The following is a 19130-nucleotide window of genomic DNA, read 5'->3' on the forward strand; positions in this document are numbered from 1 at the left end:
TTAGTGGTCTGTTAATGTCTGATCCTGTAGTCTTTCTGTTGTGCACATGCCTCTTGGGTAACATGCATGGCTGGCACCACAAAGCTCAGAAATGTCTTGGGTTGTGCAGAGAAGCGAGGAAACTGAGGTATGAGAACTGTGTCACCTGAAAACCAGATCAGACTCCAAGATTTTTCACTTGCACTTTCAGTCTTTTTCTTGTTTACTTTTATTACCTTAGGTTCTATAGTACTTCTCTTTCATTTCCGCTATTTCCCTGTTCCTTGAAAAGTGAGATTTTTCTAAGGAGAAGTGACCTTTCTCTTAATCCTTGTAGATCATGGCTGCAGGATCTTTCCCGTAGAAAGAGAAGAGCATGGAGTTTTAGCCTGATGCCCTGTTTTACCTCCTTGGTGATCAGGGTCAGGCTCAGCTCAGTGATCAGCCAGGAAATTTGGAGTGATAAAGCAGGTCCAAGGTGAAGCCAGTGGGTCAGGATCAGGGCCAGGGTTGAGGAGGTATGAGACATAGCTGTGATGCAGGGGCAGCCTGACACAGGTGGGGGTGAAGGAGGAGATCCTCAGCATCAAAGCAGCTCTTGAGGGAAAGAGGGGCAGGCCTGGGCTGAGACTGCTGTTTCTTTTCTTTACAGCGGTTCTTACCAATGAGCAACCCAGCCTTGAACACAGCCAGGTGTTCTTTAAAGTCCTAGAATGGGAATGGTGCACTCAGGGTCTTGCCATTTTCTTGGCATGCCTCTGTGTTGATGCACGGTCAACCCATGCTGCTGTTCCAGCCCTGGAAGCAGAGCAGCAACTGCAACAAGGAGTACGGCCTTTGCACATGTTTTTTCAAAGCACTTTTCTCTAAGCCTCCGTTCTGCCACATGTGTGTGGGGAGCTTCCTTGCACTCCATTTGGTTTATGCTCTTCATCTTCCGTTCCTGTTTCGGAGACGGCACCTCTCCCATCAATGTCCTGGGAAGTCCTGAAGTCACCATCTTCCCTGGGTGCTTTTCTGCATTGGTGCTGCCTAGAAGGAAAGGAAAAGAGATGCTGTTACTGTGACAAACACATGCAAAGTAAGTTCTAATTACTGCCTCGCAAAGTCAAATATTTGTTGCAAGCAGAGGACTAATTGTGGGGGGAGGGAGCGGAAGTCGAGGCTCTTGGAGTGTAAGTGGAACAGATGCCTGGACGCCTTGGGGAAACGCAGCTTTCCTCTACAAATCAGAGCTTTAAATTACAAGGCTTTTACCAACGAGAACAGTTGTGGGAAGTCGTCTGCTCTCATTTGCGTAATGGCTTCTGTCACTGGTGATTAGACACAGGATGAAGGAAAAGAAATTTGACAATTAGGAATGAGCGATCATTAATCAGAATCTTTGTTAGAAGGAGGGAAGGGGGGGAGAATATCCCACAAACAATGGAGGCAGCCACTAGAGCCACAGTGAAGTCCATGAGATGCATAACTCTTGAGTGCTACTGTTGCTCTACAGAGCCCCCTCCGCCTAGGTACGGAGCAGCAGCAAGGGTCTTGGCTTGGTTGGAAAGCTTGCGGAGGAAGGCAGCTAGGCAAAATCCTTCCTGTGCTGTTCAGTAATTCTTGGCTATCTACTTAGTAAGGGGGAGAGCACATCTTGGAGCCCTCTCCTTGCCCCATCAACACCTTGTGCTTCCTTCTCGGTGCCTGGCCACAAACTGCCAGCAAAAAACACAGACACTGCTTCTTAAATTTTTGCGGTCTCCTTTCCCCACACCTTGCATGCAGCCTTGCAGTTTCTGGTATGGAGGAGAGCAGGCATGGGCCTTGACTGGCATGCAGAAAGATTAGGACAAGCAATGTGAAAGCAGTTCCAGGCTCTTTTCCTGATAACGCCATTTCCTACAAGAGCATGGAGGAATGTGATGGGCTGCATGATAGGCAAATAAAGGAAGGCAGTTGTGGCTGTGTCTGCCGTTTGCTGGCTTAGCTCATCATCCAGCCATGCACAATCCCATATATGCATTTGTGGGTTTTGATCAAATTATCGGTACACATGAAATCTATGTTACCTATTTTTCCTACAGCTGTCATTCAAAGTCTTGTCAGGTTAAACATTTTGGTGTAGTTTACACTGCCTCTGATTAGATCAACAGTTATAACGTGGGAGGGGGGATGACAGACCGTTTGTGGGGCATATAAGGTTGGTTGGTGCATCTCAAGACTTAAGCTTACTGGATTCATTGATTTCAGTGACAGTTCCTGTCTTTGCAAGGCTGGGTCATTCACTTGAGGCGGAGGTCTCTGTCAGGGTGATTATTCTTTCTGTGACTGGAAATCAAAGCAGATACCTTCAAAGAGGAGAGCTGAAGCCATGTTGCCTCATTCCCAGCTGGCTCCGAGCTCAGACAAATGACAGCAGCTTGGATTTTCAGCCTCTTCCCGTGTTCACCGCAGGAACTCAAAATAAAAGAGAAAACAGCGGATCTCAGGACAGGATCTAACAGGGCTTTTCATCCAGTGCTCATCAGGAGAGAAGTTAGGAGAATTACTGGTCACATTGCTCAGGTAGTGACTTTTATCCCCTCTTAAGCACGTGAGGGGAGGGCTGCTTCTCATTCACAGCAACATTTTAAGTGTGTGCTTAAATTTGAAGGAGTGCAGCTCATGCTTTTTGTGGTGGTAAGACAGCTTGTGGTGATGTAGGGTTGCTGTTGGAATTCACCTCACAAAATTGCTGTAAACCCTGAGAAAGCCCAGAATTTGACATGGTAGGGTATTGCCCTTGCTGTAGGAAATGTCACTGTGCTGGATGGCAGGAGCCACAGGTATGACTTTCATCTTGAGCTTCAGTTGTGTGTTTTCCTGGATAGTCAGGGTTCGCCATTGAATGCCTTGACAGGGAGGACCTTTGGATGTGACTTGAAACCCCTTGGGCAGCCAGGAAGGAGGAGAGCGTATGCTATCCTGTACGTAGGTAATCTGTGTTACGAGATCTGCTGCACGCTCTGTGCTCCCCGAGCTGCTTAAGCACCGCTGGCCTCATGCAATGAGCTGTGTGAGGACTCTAGCTAAGCCGAAAGCAGCTAAAGGAGTGAGGTCAAATCATTTGCTTCTATAAAAGGACAGTCCCTGTGCCCACAGAGAGGGCACAGGGGGTTATAACAGCATCCGAGGGGGCAGTTTCTGTGGGAGAGCTTAGTACCACGGGTGATAGACTGATTCTGCCCAAGCTTGGCTGCTCCCAGTTCCTCTGCCAGGACCTTTGCCAGTCTCTCAGAAGCTGCTCCTATCCATCTGTGTTTCACTGGAGTAAAATGCTTCTGGCAGCAAAGAATTACTGGTGCTGGTGGGTATTTAGGTCAAATGCCAGCCACTGTAGGCTGTGGAGCTGGAGGGTATGGGGCGGTAAGGCCTTGCTTGGCATTTGAGGTAATAAGCTTCTGGTCTGTCAGCTCACGCGAACTGCAGAGATTTGTGGGGCTGGGGAGTCGCAGGGCCGAGTTACTTGGGCTGTCAGGGCTGACGCCGCTCTGGCAGGGCAGACCTTGGTGCTCTCTGAGCCTGCGTTCGGGGCTGGTGCAAAGCTGGGGGGTGAGCAGGGGCAGGGATCTCCAGGTGGAGTTCGGGGCTCTGAAGGACCCATTCGTCTGCCATCGGTTCACTCCAAGCACAGCCTAGGGCCCCTTGCTTCCACCTCCTCCCCAGCACAGAGGCAATCCTGTGTCTCCTGCTTTTGCTGTTTGTTTATAGCTCTCCCCATCCCATCTGTCTTTCTCTCCTCCTTCCTCCCCTTCCTTTTCCCTCCCTCTCCCTCCTCCCCCTCATTCCCTGTAAGCGATTAATCATTTTGACAGGCTCGGCGATGGCCTTTATTTCCTTGAGGCGGCCAAGAAATGTCTGCGAGCACCTTCTCTGACACCCTCGTGTTCCCTCGCCAATCAGATCAGCCACTTCGCTCGGAGTGACACCACAGAAGCGCGGGGAGGGGAGCGGGGGGAACTCCAGGAGAGCCAGCTGGGGAAACGGGCAGTGGGGCAGCATCCAGTTGGGGTGCCACGTGGGCCCCCGTTAGCTGTGAGAAATATGTCATTTCACTATAGCTTGGATGTGTCATACTTGGCTCCCTCCCTCTCCCCAGGCTCCCCTTCAAATCTTGGTTTCAGTGCAAAGGCAGTTGGGTAGAAATCAGGCTGCTCAGAAAAATATCAGCCTCCAACAGAGTGGCTAGAGGGAAAAGCTGGCGGAGAAGAAAGAAGAGCAGGCTGGGATCATCAAGGGAAAAAGAATGGGGACGATTTTGTAGATGGATGTGGAAGCCTTCCTGGGAAACTACCCTTTGTCTTGTGCAGGAAGGAAGTTGCCTCTGAGTCTTTGTCATGGCTCACTTGGACTTGTCGTGTTGTCATGAGGATGCCTTCCATTCACCTGCAGCCAGGGGAGCTCTCAGGCCATGGTACACGCTATTGCAAATGCTCTGCCACCTAACTAGAATGCAAACAGGGTGGATCAGGGTGCATGATGTTCCTAAAGGAATTTTTTATCTGCTCTAATCAAGCTTTACAGCATCCTCCTTCCCCTTGGCATGGGACCAAGGGATGCCATATCTCTAGAGTTATCCTTTCTCCCCTTAGCATGAAAGCAGATATTGTCCACAGTGGGAAGGAGAGGCCCAAGAATAACCATTCTACCCAGGGCCTCTGGGGATGTCTAGATGCAGTCAGATGGAATGTGATGTAAAGATCTTGCATAAGGTGGTCAGGTATTGTAAGGCAGAAGACTGGATATAGTGACCCAAGGGATCTTCTCTAGTCTCGTGTTCCTGTTAAGCAAGTAAATAAGCCCTGAGCTGAGCATAGAAGACAGTGAACAGGCTCATCCTGGACGAAAGGCCATAGAGTAAGACTGCCCCAGCTCTTCAAGAAGGGCAAAAAGCAGGGCAGATGGAAAGGGGTGTCTGTGCTTTAAAGTCGCCACCTCTTGAGATGGGACAAGGCAGCAACACAAGGTGAAACCCCCTTGCTCAATGCAGCTACACCTCTGGGAGGAGCAGCCAGGCAGGTGATGGCTCCCAATTGACTCTGGGAAGCTCACACCCTCTTATGAAACATCAGTGCTCGCTATTCACCACATGAGCTTGAGTTCTTGCCCTACACGCAAGGCATGAGAGTCAGTTTTAACTGCAGGGCCTACTAGGAGCAGGCTGGATGGGTTCAATGAAGATGCTGAGGGAAAACCACAACCTCACTCCTACACCTCCCTGTTGGTTGTTTTCTCCTTGTGAGAAGGTTGCCCTTCAGGTACAGACCTAAAAGCTGATACAGCCTAAGTCCAAAGGAAGGGCAACAAACTCATCTGGAGTAAATGTCTTTGCCCCTTGTAGGCTGACTCTGCATGAGATCTCTGGAAGGTAGGAAGACTTGAACTAAAGAGGAGTTAACAGGCACTTTCCAGCAGATGAAAAGGCAGTGTGGACTCCCTCTGACAGACATGCTGCCCCATGTCTTGGGAGTGACCTCTGCCAAGGTCACTGCTGAGTTTCTCTAAACTAGCATTTCTCTCAAGGAAATATTGATTTTGTGCTGGTGATGCTAAGCACTGTTGTTGAACAAGAGGCTATAAACGCTTGGCAGAACAGCGGTGGCCCTTCTTGGCAGCTAGACTCACTAATCTGGCTTGCTTTCTGCAGGCTTGTGCTCATGTGTCCAGGGTGAGGAACACTGGCTTTGTGCTTCCAGGCTAGTGACCACTAATGGCTTCAGTGCCTCTTCTCCAGTGTGAGGGAGTAGTGTTTGCTCCCTTGTGTTCGGTCAAGGAGAGGAGACGTTCATTAGCAGCAGAAAACGGCCTGTCCCTGGACACTTTACATCCAGTAATAGGTTTCTTTCTTGAATATAACACAAGAAGGGAACATGGCAGAGGTCTTAAACAGTTTATCTCCATGCTGGGAGTTTTCAGAGAGAATGTATGAGATCTTCAGAAATTAAGTCCAAGCCAGCAGTTAATGCTGGCTATCCTAGAAAGCCTGTTTTAAATCATGACCAGCCCTAGTGAGATCTAGGTCTTTAAGGTTCCTGCCTGTTGCGTGCACTTAAGGCTTTGAATCACAAAGACAAAATTGTGACAAAATTTGTGTCTTTTCCCTCCCAAGCCATGAGCAGCAAGCAGAACACAATGCTGTTTGTCTTTCCCTTCTCTCTTTACAAGGCCAAACCTTGGAAAGAGGACCCTGAGAGTTTGCAGCAGTGGGTTCTCACTGTTGCTTTCATCTGTTAAATTCAACTTTGCTTGCCCAGAGAAGTTGTTGTGTCTCCATCCTTAGAAATATCAACTTGGCTGGCCAAGGCCCTGAGCAACCTGATCTAATTGTACCTGCTTTAAGCAGGAGGTTGAACTAGATGATTTCCTGAGGTCTCTTTCAACCCAGATTATTCTATGATCCTATGGGTTTGCCCAGGAGAACTCATCACCTGATGTGCTGTATTTCATCCCACACCATAAAATTATTATAGAGCCCAGATAATCCAGAACATAAGGGAAGTATCGGGTTATTTTATGTCTCTAGATAGAAGTCTTTGTGGCAGGGTGTTGTAGGCTACTTTCTTTGGTCTCTGGGGTTATGAAGTTTCCTCACTGAACTTGCACTACGTCTGTCAGCAGAGCTGGTCAGTAGGGCAAGCTCAGGTAGATGGTAGTGGATTGAGAGCTCTTGATCATCGCGTGGCAGATGCTTGTCGCTTCCCCCCAGTGAGTGTCCACACCATGCAGCGGGCAGGGTGGGACATCTCAGTGCAAGGGCAGAGCTGTTTGACTGCAGAACTGAAGCGGTATTGCCACATCAGCACAGTGCTGAGGCTTGGTTCACTACTGCAGAGGTCTTACTGCTGCAGCTGAGCCTGTGTCCTCTGGTCAGTGCTATGCTGAACTCATGAAGTAAATGAGCTCTCACAGGGATGTCAGTGCTGCTGTGTAGATGCATCTGTTGCCTGTCCTCTGCTGGAAGGCTGTGGCCCGGTTGCATGAGCACCGCTGTGGCCCCGAGCCAGCTGGAGTTAAGGGGAGCTCTGTCCTCAGGCAGGGGCTGACCTTCCTGCCAGGGTGCTACGTGCTGTGATGAGGTGGTGAGGTGACTTGCCTAGTTGCAAATGGGAAGGTGTTGCAATCAGGAGTTGTGATCCCCACTATGGACAGGCTGGACTATACCCAGTTAGCTGGAGGGTGAACAAGAACTCGCCCCTGCTTTCAGGGGTGCAGGATCCAATTTCGGAACAGGTCTGTGCTGCATGCTGCGTTGTTGCTGTCCCTATGGATTTCTGCAGCTTCAGGTTCAGGTGCTAAGCATCCTTGAACTGGTCTGGGTCATCCCTTGTCTCCTGGAAAATCTGAGATATCCTTGGTTATTGGCAAGCATCTCCAAGTTCTGCAGCTGTTCCAGACTTCTGAGCAGCACCCGGTGCTTAATGGGAATGCTGGAACATGAGGCTAACTTTGCACGTTCCTTTAGGTGACAGAGGTGCTTGTGCCCTTGGGGACTTCAGAATTGGAGGCTGGGTCAGTTGGATTTAGGAATCTCACATTTTGATGTGCCCTGGCCAGCAGAGACATTTGTGTCTGGGCTCTGTCTGTCTGGGCTGCTCTGAACGTTATGGATGTGTTGCTGCTGTCTTTGCGGAGTGGATGAAAGTGTTTGTGGTAAAATGTAATCAAGTGGAAAATTGCAGTGCATATAAACACATATGGCACTCAATGACTGGGCATTAGGCACAGTGACTGCAGGCAAAAAAAAATTATCTGTAAACGTTTCGCAGCAAGTTTCGAAATCTTAAAGAACAATAAGATATTAGCAATTTAATGGGGTGATTCAGCGAGGCAGCGATCCTTGGGTTGGGAGAACGAGGATGCATGCAGCTGCAGTGACGGGAGCGGCTGGGATTACTCAGCCAAACTCAACAAGCCCTGTCTCCCAGCACAAGACAGCTGCCAAAGGTTTCCTTCACGTGGCAAGGTGGCTGTGCTTGGAGAGGAGAAAGCCAGGAGGTGGCCCATGAACCTTACCAGTGCCACCTTCCAGCCTCCTCCAAGAGCCTGCTGTTTACAGCAACATTTGGAAGAGGTTGCGTTCGGTCAATGAGGCAGAACTGATGGGCTAGGTGGATCAGGCCTGGCTCAGGTTGGGAGCTGCGGAGGCACTGCAGGTTAACGGCTGGCTTGGCCTCCCAGAAAGGGAGCACTGGGTCCTGTTCACCTCCTGTGCCTCCAGGCTCCATCTGCTTATGCTGCCCGGGATAGCACCTTCCCAGCTATTGCAGAGCCCACAGCAGTTCAAATCCTTCCTGGGGGCAACTATTTTGCACCCTGCCAAGGAGCTGTGTCATCTACTGGAACTGCACTTGGGTCTTTCACATCTAACACCATGGGACTTCTCTGCCTGAGCTGGTTGTCCATCTCCAAACCTCTTGCTTTGATCCCGCTGCTTACAAGGGACAAAGGCATGTCAGGCCAGTGTATGAAAGTGATTTTTGCTGAGTGACAGAAGTACCAGAAAGGTGTTTTTCTTCTCTTGCTCTCCATATGCTGACTTCCCTTTTTCTGACGTGAAGAAGGTTGCCTGTCAGTGGGAGGAGAAATGCACCTTGCCAGTGCCACCTGGCTGTGCCTTCCCCAAGGGACACAGGACAGTGGCTTGAATACTGGGAGGAATATAGCCTTGGTGGCTCTACTGACTGCCCTGAGGACCTGGATTTGGTGGCCAAACTTGCTCAGCAGTTGATGAGGGAACAGCTTCTGAAGAAAGAGTGAAAGAGGGCACCAAATGGGAAATCCCAAGGGTATTGGCAGCTTGGTCCAACAAGGCCTGGCTGATTCCAATCCTGTCTGGGGAGAAATCTTCCCGGACTAACCAGAGACAGTAAGAACTGCCCAAATGAAATAAAAACAGACAAAATCAGTGTTTCTGAGCCATAAGAGAATGCTTCCCAAGAATGTAAGGAACATACTGGGGCCCTATGCTGATGTGAGTAGAGCAGTAGGTTCTCTTCGCCTCTCGCCATAGGACCTTTCATTTTCATACTAGTTGGTATACAACCATGAGAACATGACTTTTCTTGGGTCTGATCCTGGAAACTGAGACCCAAGTGCCTGGATCATTAGCAAAGTGTGGCTTCAGTGAGATTATAGGCAGGCCTGTATTGATGTCTTTGGCTTCATCTGGCAAACTGCCTAAGGCTGGACTTCGGTAAGACAACACACCTGCCACACTTGTGTATTCAACTCTGGATAGAATTGGCGAGAATAATGGTGGGAGAAGCTTTTAATGAATTGCTATTAAATTATGTTTCTTTTCATTAAATGTTTTATCCATTTAAGAAATTCCTGCTTTTAATCTTATCTCCTTAAACATGGTATATTAGATTATATTTCTTGCCTCGTGTTGCTTGCTGGCTTAGGCACTCACAGTGTTTACATCTATACGCATGCTTGCTCTTGTTGACACATAAGTACCATAAGGAAGTCATTGTCCTACTAGCAAATTGAGCTGAGACATGCACACCTCTATTGAGTACAGATACATTTGCCTACAGAATTCTCCTTTCTTTATAACCTTCAGATGAAGCCAGCCCTCAAAGGACTGCCCAGAAAACCCACCAAATATTCTGCTATGGTCAAATTCAAATGTGCAGTTCTTCTCCAGACTTGTCCCTTTTAAAGCGCTCTGCATTTGCTTGAACTAGCTCCCTGCCTATTCCACACTCTGCTTTGCTACCTATGGACAGTAGTTTGTTGCCAGCTTGGTCTTTTCTCCGGGTATTTCTATGCTGCTGCAGCATTAAACCCAGGGGGTTTGAACATCCCTTCTGCACATGAAAAAAGGGGTTAATAATCCCTGCCCTCTGCCTGCTTGATATCATCAGTCTGCACATAGATCTGGAGGCAGAGGTCTCCTAGACCATGTACATATGGTGCTCAGAGCAACAGAGTCTTTACCTACCTATCTCAGCTCTCTGCTGAGAACACCAGCTCTTACCTCCTGCCAGCTAAGACAGGGGATCATATCTGCTGGGATTTCGGTGGAGATGTAACACCCAATTTCCACAGGGAAGTGCAGGACTGTAGAACGTACTGTTTCTAGGTACATTGGTATCATCAGTCCTAGCTAATATCTGCCCTCTTCTCTGTCCATCATGTAAGTCCTCTCGTGAGCCTTGCATGCATGATGCTACGTGAAAATTCATCAAGACCTATGGACCTCTCAAGGCTGTGATCTATGTTTGCTTCAAGTTCCCTGGGTTTCAAATACATCAGAGGTGAGTAACTTCATCCATCCTGCCCTAGAGCTGGATTCAGATCACTGGTAGGCAGGAAGCCTCTGGGTGAAGGGAGCAGAGCTGTGGTCTGGCGTTGAGGGGATTCAAGTGCAAATGGAAGTAAATGTGTGAGGGCTGGATCTTCTTGGAGATGTTTATTATGGTGTGTTTGCCTGAGGTGTGAATTGACCTCCCTAGAAGTCTGGAGTGTCTGGCATCCTAGGGGGCTTCTACATGAGCTCTCAGTCATGGCATTGCTCTTCAGCATGAGTGAATGAACAACAGGCTGAAGCAGGACCCTGCCCTCAGGAACTTATGTGTACCAGTTTCTTTGGGCAGTTGCTGGGAAAATGTGGGCTTAGTTGAGAGAGCCTTTGCTGAGCTGCTCACAAGGGTGAGGTACTTCTGAGGAGGACTAATGGAGGGGGCACTTTATGGTTCCCTGTGGATGACTGGTATCTTCCCCTGGGCCTGAAGTGCAAATAGGTCCTACCTGCATTGGCAGCTGCTTCTGCGCGCAGCGGTTACAGTACAGTTGCTGTCACCCTGGTGAAGGTCCTCTGGAGGATGACGCATGGGTCTTCCTTCTGGCTTATGACCAGAGGAGGAGAGAAAGTCTATGAGCAATTGTGTGAGACTTTGTAGACAGCTGGTGAACCAGAAGACTGCTCCCTTTGAGTAGGTACAGTCACCTCCACTGCCCCTGTCACTCAGCTGCACTGCTGAGACAAGCAACTGGTGGTGCTCTTTATGCAGGTCAAGAATGGAAACACGCTGCTCTTGCTTGCTGTAGCAGGTGGTTTGATGCTCAGATAGGCAAACTAGAAATGGTAGGGTTGATAGAGTGCATGTGCTGGCTGTTCCTGTGACAGATTATGAAGCCACCTGAGTCACTGTCCCATTGTCCCCACCCACATGGAGGCTACGGTACTGGAGGCAGGTCTGCCTGTCACACCTGAAAGAGCTGTACAGCTCAAGCACAGCCAGGGAGAGATTTTAAGTCAAGAAGCAGCTGTTCAGTCACTCGGAGTAAGCTTGAGGGTAACTGAGGGAATTCTCCTGGTTTCTTTTGTCTAAAGCCCTCCTTCCCAAAGGGCCTCCTGTCAGGGTTTGAAGGCACTGGGACAGAAAATATACTGCTGCTCTGAGGAACTTGCTCCAGAGGTGAAAGGCCCCCGTCACTTTGTGTAAAACCTATCACTGGATCTCGTTTTTGACTGGAATTTGGTTGTACTGCAGGTTCTTCTCTTCCTCTTTCTCTGTCAGCATCAGGAACCTGTGTGGAAATGGGCATGCTCCCCTGGGCCCCAATAATAAGTTGCCTTTGACCTCTGGGTGCTGTTCCACCCACTGGGCTGATTTTTGGTTTATTTGGCCTGCAGCTGCCCTTCAACAGCAGCCAGACCTTGCAGGTCAGCCTGGCCCAGCGTACGGAAGGATTTGCCATCAGGTCGGCTGCTGCCTTTATCCCTGCCTGCAGCCTTTGCTGCTGCGATGATGACCTGCCTGTCCCAAAGTGGGTCCCCAGCTCTGCGAGGGTCACTCTGCTCCTCAGAAGCAGCTGTGATGAGCTGTCTCCCCTGGTGCAGCCGGCCAAGGCATCGCTGTCACCTCTGGCAGTTGCTGTACAGCTGTCAGACCCTCTCGCTCCTTCCCGCGCAGGACAGAGCTGCTGCTAGTGCCTGCTGATGCTGGTATTGCCTCCTGCATCCAAGAGGCTGGACAATTGTTGCTGGTTTATTAGATATTGCCCTGGGAAGGCACCATCAAACACCAGCCTTGCACCCTGGGCACAGCCAGGCAGTCACTGCCCAGCAGTTTCCAGGCACTGGGGCAAAAATATCTACCTGACGCCGGATGTGTCTGCCAGGGCCCATGCACCACTGGGACAGCAAAAGAGCAGGGATGGGTGGGCAAATTCCCACAGTAATCCCTGGCCGCAGGGTGCGGCCCTGCATGAGGGTTACGATGAAAGGTGGTGGCTGTGGTGGGATACGAAAGCCCCAGGATCTGACAGCTCAGGGCATGGCATTGCGTTTCAAATGCTTCAAGGCAGCTGAATAATCGGAGAGTGAGTGAGAGGGGAGCCGTCCTGTGGGTCGAGGAGAGCTCAGACCCAAAGGGGCTGACTTTTGAAGTGTCTGGGCTGTGACCAGGTGTGGGGACACCAGTGCTGATGAAGATCGAGGTGTCTGAGGTAAGCAGGGGAGCAGAGCAATGGAAAACCCTCCTGAGAGGAAGGCACAGAAGGACAAAACCACCAACCTCCCTTGTAAGAAAGACGGCAGGAGAGGGGATCGGGACCTGCAGCTGTAGGGGGGTGTGGCAGTGACACAGGGGCGGTGTATGTGTGGGCACAGCCGCGGGAGACCCGCCGTGGCGGTCCCCGTCCCGGAGCTGCCGTGTGCTGCTGCGGTCTGGCCACAGCGTGGAGCCCGCGGTCCGCGCGGAGCTCGGCGGGGCTGCCCACGGGGGACGGGGCTGCCCACGGGGGACGGGGGCTGCTGAGAGCCCTGCAGGGGGGATGCTCTCGGCCTGCAGCTGGGGACACTCGGCCAGATTCCCGGTGGCTCAGAGCCTTGGGGATGGCCCATGGTGATGGGTTGGCACATCCTGGAGCACCCAGCTCCTGCCGTGGGTTGAGCTGGGGGGAATGGGGCAGCGCTGTGGCAAGGTGCTCCTCGGAGCACGGCGAGAAACACGGCTGTGCAGGCAGGGAAAGGTGAAACAACGGCCCCATCTCCTGGGCTTTGGGGGGTTCCTGGGGGTCAGGGTTAGGGGAAGATGCTGGGACCCCAGGTGCCAGAACCGCTGCAGGGGTTTCAAGCTGAGCTATCCAGGAGGGTCAAAAACCTAATTCTGAACCGAGGTCTCACAGGACCAGCTTTCCCGTGAAACTCCCCTCCCTTGGCACAGACTCCTGATGTGTCTGAGGCACCAGGCATGAACTTGAATGCAGTTTCAGCCTCAGCTTTGGAACCCAGATGCTAGATCTAGATTGGGCTTGCCTCTTCTAGGCCCTATGTACAGGTGGTGGGGATATACATGAGAACAGGTATGTACACTTGAACATTGGCGTTGCAGGATGCATGCTGACAGCTGTGCTAGGTGCTGTACAATTGCAAGCATATGATGCAAGTCATATTTTCATTGTGCCACCTATGTTATTCTAAACCAACACAATCCTGCTGAGGTCTGTGTGTACTCTAGTTGCACTGCTGGGAGGAAATCTTGTGTGTGTAAGACCTAATGTTGGCTACTCACATTTCCCTTAGTGTGGCGGTTTTTTTTCCCCACTACCATAAAACACAAGAAAAGTTCTCCCCCATTTAACCTGCTTCTCTAGCAGGTAAATCAAGTCCAGGCCTGTTTTCCATGGTTCACATTGCTTTGGGTTTTTTGCACCACTGGCTGCTTTTCCACCTTTCCCAGCACCAGTAATAACATCGGAGTGCACTTCAGGCTTGGAAGAAGCTTTCAGGACCTCGCTGTACTCACAGCTGCTCATCAAACACCCCCAGCAGCCTGTGGACACATTGGGCTCAGCTGTGATGTCTGCCCATCCAGAGGACGGGAGGAAGGACAGATGGCCCGTGATGCCCCTTCCAAAGTGGAGGTGATGCTCTAGCTCCTGCGATCTCTGGCGCAGGGGGCTCTTGTTCCTCACCCTCTCCCACCACCAGCGGCGTTGGGACTGGGACCTGCCCCATGTCTTCCCCGGGGCCCCTCTGAGCGCTCCCCGCCCCTCTTCCCCCGGTCCGCACCTACAGCAGCGAGCTGCCTGCCTTGCCCCCTTGCCCTTCCTCCCGGCAGCAGGAGGACCGACCTGTGCCTCGGCTCTCCGCAGGAAGGGTGCGGGCGAGGGTGCTGCGGGGGCCGGTGCGGGGTGCGGGGGCTGCAATGTGCGCGCTGGGCCCGCGAGGGCAGCAAAACACTGCGGGAGAAGCGGGCCCTCCGCCGGGGCGGCCGCGGGCTGGTGACAAAAGGGACCCCGGCTCAGGGCTCCCCGCGGGCTGGGGGTTTTGCCAGGGCTGCTGCCTGGGAGGCTCAGAAGATGCTGCGGGAGAGGTCAGGCACGCTGCCTGCCTCGGCAAAGCCCCGTCCCCAGCCCCTCTTGGGACCGGAGCTCACCCCGGACTTGCCCAGGGTCTATTCTGCGCATCTGAGACTTAGGGTGGTAGGAATGGGGCTGTGCCCCAGGCCCTGATGCCAAGGGGATGGGGCTGACAAACTAGCGTCACACTGGCGTGCCCTCGCCCTAGGGCCTGTTGGAGCACTTCTGGGTCTGCCTTATGCTCGGCCATCAGCCCCCTCGCAGAGCAGGTCTGTCCCGGGAAACACACTGGAAGGGGGTTTTCTCTGCATCTGCATGCTAGGGCTGTGTACGTGGCTCTCGCAACCCTCACCAAGCATCAACTACTTTTCTCATGGCTCAGAGAAGCTTGAATGCCCTTTTCAGTGCACCTCAGGTGGAGAGCATCCTGTCTCTGGCCAGGTGGTGCGGTCTGTGGCCAAGCTCGTGCCTTCCTCCTCTCCCAGCAGAGGCAAAGCCCCTCAGGGAGAAACAAGAGGGAGTCAAGGATCTGTTGAACTCCCTGGTGGAGCCACACAGCTCTGGTTCCCCAGAGCTCCTGAGGCTTGGGGATGCCAGAGGCTAAGGCGAGCTTGGACCTAGACTGCAAATACAAAGCCCCAAATAAAGCAAGGCAGTGCTCATCCCCTTTTCCCTACTAGTTACCACCACATCCAGGTCATGGGCCTGGGCCCAGCAGGTGCTCCCCAACACCCATCGGGGCGAGCAGCGGAGGGCAGGGAGGGCTGCTCGCCCTTCCTTCATGGGCGAGATGTGGAGGGAAGGTGCCACAGCACAAGAGCGTGCAGAGGAGGAGGCCTTTGCTTCCACAAAGCAGGGTATGGCAGCTGCGGCGAGGGACTCAGAGACCCAGACAGCACAGCCAGCCAGCGCCATCCCAGACCTCCGCTCGCCAGGGCTGTGCTCCCAGCCCCTCTCTGCAGCCCCCTCCCTTCCCTTCCTTTCCAATCCTCTTGTACTGTTTTCTTGGCAAGGGTGCTGGCTTTCAGCCCCCGCACCTCATGTGCCCTATTGATAGCTGGTAATTTATGTAAATCTCCTAATATATGGATTCTGGGATCAGGACGGAGGGTTTGTGTGTGAGATGAGATTAATATGTTTGCAGATTCTCTCTGCAAAGAGAGGGAGAGAGGCAGGCAGGGCCGGGACGTTCACCCTAGGTCTCTATTAGCACCTCTGCGTGCACCAGCCACGCCGGGTCTCTGCCTCCCTGTGGCCAGCGGTGTGGGGGGCTCTCCCTGCTTTGGCCACTGTGGTCACTCACAGCCAGCCCTGCTGGCCAGCTGCCCCAGAGAAAGCCCATTTCTGGGAGGCCACAAAGCGCCTGGTAGCAGTTTCCATCTCTGTCTGCTCCCCTGAAGTTTCAGCATCTCCGGAAGGTGGCCGGGATGAGCTGTGACAGAGGCTGCTGCCACCGCAGGATCGTGTGGCCCCTTGGAAGTGCTGGAAAACTGTGTCTTGGCTTTACTCTCCCTGTGACAGTTCAGGACAGCAGAGGCTGCTTGTAGCCACTGGCCTCTTGGTGCAGCTGGGGCTCAGGCTCTCCTGGTCCAGGTCGAAATCAGGGACGGGGTGGTGTAAGGAGCAGGGCAGAGGCTGGGGGGACTGGCGTGCCAGCAGGGTGGCAGGGCACAGGGCCCTGGGCAGGGGGAAGATGGTGACCCCAGCACCTTGCTTGGTGCCCACTCACTGGGCTGACGTGACAGGCCGAGGCTGAAGGATGGGCAGGGGGGTGCCACGTGCCCCTGTCCTGTCCCTCCTGGAGACGGCAGTCCCTGGGGCGAGAGGTGCTACATCTACACCCAGCCCCGTGCCGGGGCTGCATGCCTTATCCGTGCACATCTCCCAGCCCGGCACCCGCGCTTGGCTGCCTAGGCTCGGCGTGGTGCTGTGCCGGTGGGTCGGGCGGGAGGCAGAGCCCACCGAGGCACGCTGGGGTCTGAGCGGAGCTGGGGAGCGGGCAGTGGGGAAGGGAGCCGTCCTCTGATTCCGATGTTCCCGAGGACTGTCCGTTCCACACCTGACATTTAGAAACCAGGAATCCTGCTGATGGATAGGATTTGATGTGGTGGAGTATATTTCACACTGTGTCATTTATCCTGGTGCTGCCTCATGTGAAATGTCAGCCGTCCAGGAGCTTTTCTGATCGCTCTTTGAAGTACTGGTTTCTGATAAACTCGGGAGAAGGATGCTTTTTCCCCCCTGGTCAGGGACCAGGAGTGGCAACAACTTTTCTCCTCTCTGCGCAGGGTCCCTCGGTAGGACCTGCCAGCTCAGCCCCACATACTGAGGGTTGCGGTGGGGGTCCTGCTGCCCTCCTTCCCCCTGGTACACCCCTGCTCCTTTTTGGGACCATACAAACCCCCTTCTCCCACCCCACCTCTCTCTGACAGCACCCTGCCTCGTGCTCCCTCTCCCTGCCTGCACCTGGATTTGTTCCCAACACTCTTTTTAGCCTTTGGAGGAATATTTTTAACTCTCCTGGGGTTGCTGCTGTTGACAATGGAAATCTATTGTGTTTTATGTGCCTGGAAAATGAATTTCCATGTCAGAAGAGGAGAGCAATTATCACAAGCAAGAGAGATCAAATTGGGTCTTTAAAAAGAAAATAAAGTTCAGATCTTATCTGATTAATGAGATTTCTTCCAAACCTTAACAAATCTTAATTACAGTGACTCTGCTGGAAGGGATGAGGTAAAGCTAGGATTGCGGGCTATCTAAACAGAACCGCTCTCTTCCGAGCTAGAGTACATCCCTGCGTGAAAGCAGCAGGGACGGCCATTGAGTGCGGAAAGCTGCTCAGCTGGAAATCAGCAAGGCAGGATTCTCCATGGAGCCCGAGCAGCTCCTTCCCCAAAGGCCCGCGGCGCTGGGGGAGAGCCCGCCGGCCCCGGCCGGCAGTGAGACCGCTGCCTCGCTCTGTCCCGCATCCTGGCATCGGTTTTGCTTCGGATCCCTCCTTGCTGCTACAAATTTTTCACCTTTTTTTTTTTTTTTTTCCTGTAATAAGAATGATTGTTCAGTTGTAGAGGATTTTTATTCTCACTTTCCTGATTTTTTTAAAATAAGCTGAGGGACGCGAAGTTGTTTATTCAGTTTACGACCACAAAATACTTTCAGATTATTTGATTGGATTGCCTGTGTTACACGGGCCAGAGATTGTCCCCCTAACAGGGCGACAATCCTTTATTGGATAAAATACACCCTTTATTGAATAAAATAACTTTCTTCTTGAAAGAATACGAGTCTTGAGCTGAAGACGTTGAGAAAGGGAGACTCCAGCGCTTCCCGTAACAGCCTGCTCTAATGGTTAATCACCCTGACTTCCTCGGACAAAGTAAAACAAAATAGAAAAGGTCCAGTACTTTATTTTTAATTGGGACTTGTCTGGCTTCAGCATTTATCCATTGGTTCTTGTTACGGCTTTCTCTGGCAGATTAAAGAGTTTTTTAGTACCTGGTATTTCTTCCCTAGGAAGCAATTTATATGCGGGAAGCAAGTCACCTCCTGATCTTTTTAATAAACTAAACAAATGGCTCCCTTCTAATCCTTGGTGTTGTATGTTTTTTCCCCCCAGTTTTGGGTAATGTTTGGGGCTCCTCAATCCTGTCACCAGAAAACAAGCTGCGAAGAAAAGAGGAGGAAACAGAAATAAGTCCAAACCCCTGGAAAATCAGACAGCCAAACCCTCCCTCCCCTTTGTCTGTACGAATACATTGTTTCCCTTCCCATTGTCTTTGGAACAAATTTGGGAAAATATCACTTGCCTAAAAGATATTTTCCCAATCTCTGTATGATTTCAGATTAATTATTAACAGCTATTACCAGAGATGGAGCCGGCTGTCAGCGTTTGAGTGAGGGGTAAAAATGACAACAGATCTGTGTATTTAAGCACACGTAGATTTTCAGGGTATTGGTGGGAATTACAGGACGGGTTGCGGAGTGCCCGAGCATCTCCTCTCGCTCCGTTGTGCTGCTCCGATGCAGAGCCCGGCTGCGGCAGCGAGCGATCGGGCCCCGATGGGAGTTTGTTCTCCGGTCGGCTCTGGGAAGGAGGCAGCCCGAGCAGCTGAAGTCGTGCGAGAGAGCCAGTCACGGCAGGATCTGAAGAGGAGGAAAATAAAGCAGGTACCGATGATGCACACGCATCCTCTAAAAACTTTCTGCTGTTGGACTCCTAGGATCTGAACCTAGTGCTTCCAGCTTAAGCTGCTAGGCGAAAATTTTGCTTGTGCCCCTGATTTATTCACCAAGATTTCACCTTCTCTTCTCAGTCCTGCAAAGTTTCAAAATGTGTGAATAATTTAAATTATTTTTGCCTCATTTCCACTGTCTGATATGATTCTTATCTGCCTGTCTTGTTTGCCTGATTTATGAAGGTTTGGTTTTTTTAGGCATTGCCTTCATTTTTACTAAGGGAGAGAATTTTTTTATCATGATAAATTTTGTTATTTATACTGCCAGCTTTCTCCTCAAGGCCCTGATTTGGTGAAGCTTTTCTGCAGTTATTCCACTTTAGACATGTACTTAAATCTTCTCAGAAGAAATGGTCTTGGGTACAGAATTAAAATGAAATATTTTCCTAAATCGAGAGTCAAATCTCACCAAATATCCTGACTTGCCCTGCTCCTAGTAGTGATTACATTTGCAACCTTTAATTTCTTCCAGGACACTGGGAGAGGAACAACCACAAATACATTTAGAGAGAACTGTCGTTTTCCTTCCATTTCTTTGTACTTTGCAACGAAAGCTGCTTCTTGCCTGTAAAAAAA

The sequence above is a fragment of the Mycteria americana genome, chromosome 6 (assembly GCF_035582795.1).
Source record: "Mycteria americana isolate JAX WOST 10 ecotype Jacksonville Zoo and Gardens chromosome 6, USCA_MyAme_1.0, whole genome shotgun sequence".
Classification (NCBI taxonomy): domain Eukaryota; kingdom Metazoa; phylum Chordata; class Aves; order Ciconiiformes; family Ciconiidae; genus Mycteria; species Mycteria americana.